Below are 5,932 nucleotides of genomic sequence, written 5' to 3' on the forward strand. Positions count from 1 at the left end.
AAAATATATCAAAGACATAAATATAAGATATGATACAATCAATTACATAGAAAAAAACATAGGTACTGAACTTATGGACCTGGCTCACAGAGAACATGTTATGAATTTGACCCCAGAGACAAGGGAGGTAAAGGCAAAAATAAATGAATGGGACTTATCAAAAGCGTCTGCACAGCCAGAGAACCTGCCAACAAACGAAAAGACAGCCAACCAGATGGGAGAGGACATTTTTAAACAACAGCTCTGACAAGGAGTTTATATCCAAAATATATAAAGAACTCATACATTTCAGCACCAAACAAACAATTCAGTTAAAAAATGGGCAGAGAACCTGAACGGATACCTCTCCCAAGAAGACATACAGATGGCCAACGGCTATAAGAAAAGGTGTTCAACCTCACTAGCTATTAGGGAAATGCAAACCAAGACTACATCGAGATGCCACTCACACCTGTTAGACTAGCGATTATCAATGCAACCAGCAGCCACAAGTGTTCAAAAGGTTGTGGAGAATAAGAAAGCCTTGTTTGCTTTTAGTGAGAATGTAAACTGCTGTGTCCACTACGGAAAAGAATATAGAGGCTCCTCAAAAAGTCAAGAATGAGCCCTAACTGGTTTGGCTCAGTGGATAGAGCATTGGCCTGCGGACTAAAAGGTCCCAGGTTCGATTCCAGTCAAGGACATGTACCTTGGTTGTGGGAACATCCCCAGTGGAAGGTGTGCAGGAGGCGACTGATTGATGTTTCTCTCTCATCAATGTTTCTGACTCTCTGTTCCTCTCTGTAAAAAAATCAATAAAATATATTCCAAAAAAAAGTCAAGAATGAAATTACCATATGACACAGCAATTGCTCTTTTGAATATCTACCGCCAAAACTAAAAAACTTTTTTTCACAAAGATATATGCACCCCTATGTTTATTTCACCATTATTCATGGTGGTCATCACATGCAGACAATCAAAGTGTCCTTTGATAGAGGATTGAATAAAGAAGATGTGGTACGTATATGCTATGGATACTACTCAGCCATAAGAAAAGATGAAACACTGCCACTTGCGAAAACATAAAAGGACCTTGAGAAAATGCTAAGCAAAATAAGTAAACCAGAAAAAGCAAAGAGCAATATGATTTCACTCATCTACACTAATAAAAGAGAAACATGGTAATTAACCATAACTTCACTACCCTTCCCATTGGCTAATCAGGGTGATATGCAAATTAACTGCCAGCCAAGATGGCGGTTAATTTGCATACATAGGCGCGCGATGCTGGGAGGCGAAAGGGGAAGGGGGAAGAAGCAGTCTGCTGCTGACTGCAATCGGAAACCCAGGTGGCAGCCAAGAGCTAGAGAACCCAGCTGCCTTTGCTCGCAGAAGCCAGGCTGCCTTTGCCAGCTTCTGTGAGAGGAGAACATGGCTGCCTTTGCCAGCCCTGAGCCAGTAATCAGAGAAGCTGGGTGGGGCAGGGAAGAGGCGGATATCTGCTTGTCTCCTGTCCCGCCTCGCTTCTCAGATCACTGATCACCAGCGATGGGAGAACACCCAGAGGCAGGGCCAGAGGCCGGGCTGCATAGCTGCCTGGGGACACGATCTGGACCCCAGGGGCGATGCAGCCAGGCCCCAGCAGGAGACCCAGAAGGCGACCCAGGAGCCAGGGCTGCTTTGCCGCTTGGGAACGCAATCCGGTGCCTGGGCTGAGGAGACCCAGAAGGAGACCCAGGGGCCTCCCAAGAGGAGAGTCTCCATGGTCAGATGGTGCGGTGTCGGGACAGGAATAAAGACCCGAGGTGACTCAGATGCCTGGCCACAGGGTTAGACCAGCCAGCAGGGCCTTTCAGTTGGGACTGAGGTGGGGGGGGGGCGAGGGGGTACAACTCCCAGGAGGCTTAGCAGCCAGGCCTGGGTGCCTGGCTGTGAAATCAGATGGGCTATAGTTTTGAAAGCCACTTTAAACTAGAGGCTTGCAAGGTTGGAAGTTCTGAGCCAGGAGCCAGGGAGAAATGGAGCTGGAGCAGAGAGAAGGGTTCATGGCAGCCGTGGGCTTTGAGGAGTTCTCGCACCTCCCGGCTGGGAGCTGGCGCTGCCTCCACTGAAGGTGGTCACATCCTGGAGAGCGAGCTTGAGACCGAAGTGGAGTGCATGTCTGGGGGTCTGGGCAGCTCCAGCCTCCAGGAGAGAGATGAAGAGGAGGAGGCAGCCTGAGGCCGGCAACAGCGGAGCCAAGGGGAACTCAATCGTAGGAAGTACCAGGAGCTGGATCAGCACTGCAGGGAGATCTAGCAGGCGAAGGAGCCGGTCCTGAACAGGCTCCATCAGATATAGAGGATAACATGGAGACTCCAGCAGGAGCGGAGGTTCCTCATGAAGATGCTGGACTCCTACGGCGACAACTACCGGGCCAGCCAGTTCACCATCTTACTGAAGGGCGAGGGCAGTCAGGGCACAGACGCCCCCACCACAGGCAACGCTGAGAACGAGCCTCCAGAGAAAGAGGGGCTGTCCCTGCCCAGGAGGACGCCAGCACCCACAGAAGCCAGCAGCCCAGCCCCCGGCAAGGGGCCCAGCAGTTGGAAGAGGCGGCGAGTGCCACCGGAAGGTGGCCGGGCGGGAGTCCCACTGACTCCTGAGCTGGCCCCCATGCAGATAAAAGTGGAGGAAGACTTTGGCTTCAAAGCGGTTGAGGCTCTGGACTCAAGTTGGGTTTCTCGGGATCCAGACAAGTAGCTGCCCTACCCCACCCTAGCCAGTTCCCCCTTAGACTGACCCCCTAATAAACGGACCCCATGCTCTCCTCGGCAAAAAAAAAGCTTATAGAGGCATGCTTATAGGATCAAATAGTAGGGAGAGAGAGCCCTGGCAAAGGACCCCCGGGGCTGTGGGTGCTGGCTGGCCTGCTTCCCCGTGATCGCCATGGCGATCTAGGAAAACTGGTGCCAGCAGCCAGAGGAAGGGGCCCCCAAGGGGCCCCAGATTGCGAGAGGGCACAGGCCAGCCTGAGAGACCCACCTGAGTGCACAAATTTTTGTGCACCAGGCCCCTAGTATCTATAATAATAAAAGCATACTATGCTAATTAGACCAGACAGCCTTCTGGACGACCTTCCAGATGAAGCTGAGGCTTCGAGGGAAGCCCAGGTCCCTAGTGCCAGTGGGAGGACAGTGCCGGCGGCCGGGGGGAGGAAGGCCTGATCTTACATGGATTTCATGCATCGGGCCTCCTGTGTGGTATGTAAAACTGAAACTCAGACACCGGCAACAGTATGGTGGCTACCAGAGGGAAGGGGAGGGTAATGGTAAAGGGGACCAATCATATTGTGATGGAAGATGATTTGACTTTCGGTGGTGGGAACACAATGCAATACACAGATCATGTATCACAGCAATGTACACTAGAAACCCACATAATCCTATTAACCAATGTCACCCAATAAATTTAATTTCAAAGTTGCATATGTGCCATAGACTCTTTGGTATGTCTCATAAATTTCATAGTTAAGCCCTGGCCCATTTGGCTCAGTGAACCAAAGGGTCCTAGGTTCAATCCCGGTCAAAAGCCCCTACCTTGGTTGCAGGCTCCTCCCGGCCAGGGCCCTGGTCAAGGCACATGCAGGAGGCAACCAATCAATGTGTCTCTTTCACATCAGTGTTTCTCTCTGTCTTTCCTTCTCTCTTCCCTATAAAACAATGGGAAAATATTCTCTGGTGAGGTTTAACAAAAAAATTGTTTCACAGTTAAAAAATAAATATAGCCAGACCAGTGTGACTCAAGGGTTGATTGTTGACCTATGAACCAGGAGGTCATGGTTCAATTCCCAGTCAGGGCACATGGATTGTGGCTCAATCCCCAGTAAGAAGAGTGCAGAAAGCAGCTGAATGATGACCCTTTCTCATCATTGATATATCTGTTACTCTCTCCCTTTCCCTTCCTCTCTGAAATCAATTTAAAAAATATTTTCACAAAGTCTACTATATAAAAAATAAACACATCATCATGAGCAGGATCAAGATGGCAGCATAGGTAAATGTGATACTTGCCTCCTTCCACAACCACACCAAAATTACAACTAAACTATAGAACAGACATCATCAGAGCCACCTGAAAACCGGCTGAACTAGAGTCCTACAACTTGAGAATTAAATACGAAGCCACAGTGAGACTGGTAGGATCAGAGGTGTGGAACAGGCTGGTCTGACACCCACGTGTGGTGTGTCGTTGTTGTTTATCAGGAGAAATGTCTTGGCTGAAGAGGTCTCCCCTGAGGAGCAAGGGGTCCCACTCAAGAACCCTCAGCCCAGTGTTCCAATACCAGGAAGAGAAATCCCTGTAACTTCAGGCTGTAAAAACCAGCAGGGATTGTGGCTGAGTGACACGGAGACTGCTGGAGACCCAGGCAGTTCCTCTCTTTCTCATCCTCAATCCCCACTGGTTTTTACAGCCCAAACTTATGGTGATTTCTCTTCCTGGCACTGGAACCCAGGATTGAGAGAGTCGGGTGTGGAGCTGGGACCCCTCACTTCTCAGGGGGGACCTCCACAGCCAAGTTATCCCTCCCAATTAAAAACCCCACACATGGTCCACCCTCCTACGAGTCTCAATGCAGCTTCTTTAATTCCTTAAATGTAAGACTTCCATTCAGTTAGATTTCAGGCATTTCTGAATGATGGTTGTTTTGAAGATTAATTGTATTTTTATGTGGTTTTATTCCAATGGAATGCAAATTGTCCCCTCGGGAGTTTGACCAACCAGGAGTTTGACTGCTCACTATGATGTGCACTGACCACTAGGGGGCAGCTCAAAATGAAGGAAGGCTCCGGCCCGGCAGCCAGCAGCCAGGAGAAGGAAGGCCCCAATCAGCCCTGATTACCAGCCAGGCCTAAGGACCCTACCCGTGCACGAATTTCATGCACCAGACCTCTAGTTGGAATTATATTCCCTTTAAACACCTAGCCAGCATCTGATCTATTTGCTTCAGGTTTGTTCTATGTACCAGTTGCTGCTCCCAAACTTCTTTATGAGAGATAACTCTCCTATATGCCTTTTCTTTGTCACCTAGGGGGTGTCTTTCTCTCATTTTAATCCACCTGAAATAGTAGATGGGAGGCCACACCCTCAATCTAATATTTACCCTCAGGTACTTCAATCCTATGAGAGATGTTGCTGGGTTTCTGGCCCAAAGCCTTTGAATACCACCTCAGACTGTTAGCAATCAGGAAGCAGCTTGGGGTTCAGCCTGCTCTGTCCTGAACTCCTGACTGATCCCAACTCCTTTCCATTCTCTGAAGCTGTTTTCTTTCCTGTCATCCGTCCCCAAAGCAGCCAACAACAGTGAAGACACATTACCATCTTTTTTCCAGCCTCCTCCCCAAGAATGATGAATTCAGGAGTCACTCAGTGTGTCTTGCCAATTGTCACACAAATACGGGTTTGCCACATGGCTTGCTTCTTACATTGCATGGATCCTGGTCTCTCCAGCCAGCCACCAGCCCCCGTCGTGTCCCTGCGCTGCTAATTCAGCTCCTATTTCAGGATCTGCAGTGGCAGCATTTCCCTTTCACAGTCTATCTGAGTCGGGACGTCAGGCTGTGTGAATCAGCCCCCAGAATTCACTGACCTACTACTCGAAACATTCACTCTCTGCTCATATTCGGTCCCATGTGGACGGACAGGGGGGAGGGGGGTCCAGTGCTCAGGGACCCAGTCCCCTTTATCTCAGATGCAGCTGTGCCATTGACATGACCTCGGCGGCAGCTGTGAAAGGAAGGTCTCAGCTGCTGTGGAGTGGAAAGCGGCAGCCTTGTGGAGCCTAGAGGACTCCTGTGCACTCCTGGGCGTGGGGGTGACAGGGCCGGGAAAGGGCTAAGGAGGTGGGAGCTGTGCAGACACTGCAAAGCCTCAGTGCCAGAAACTCCCTCCGGGCAGAGCCCCACACGGA

The 5,932-nt window shown here is 49.9% G+C and overlaps 1 pseudogene; it reads left to right on the forward strand.

Moving 5' to 3' along the window:
- The first annotated feature begins 2,000 nt into the window (after positions 1 to 2,000).
- LOC102765643 lies at positions 2,001 to 2,763 on the forward strand (annotated as a pseudogene).
- The last annotated feature ends 3,169 nt before the right edge of the window (positions 2,764 to 5,932 follow it).

Source organism: Myotis davidii, unplaced genomic scaffold, assembly GCF_000327345.1.
Source record: "Myotis davidii unplaced genomic scaffold, ASM32734v1 scaffold207, whole genome shotgun sequence".
NCBI lineage: Eukaryota > Metazoa > Chordata > Mammalia > Chiroptera > Vespertilionidae > Myotis > Myotis davidii.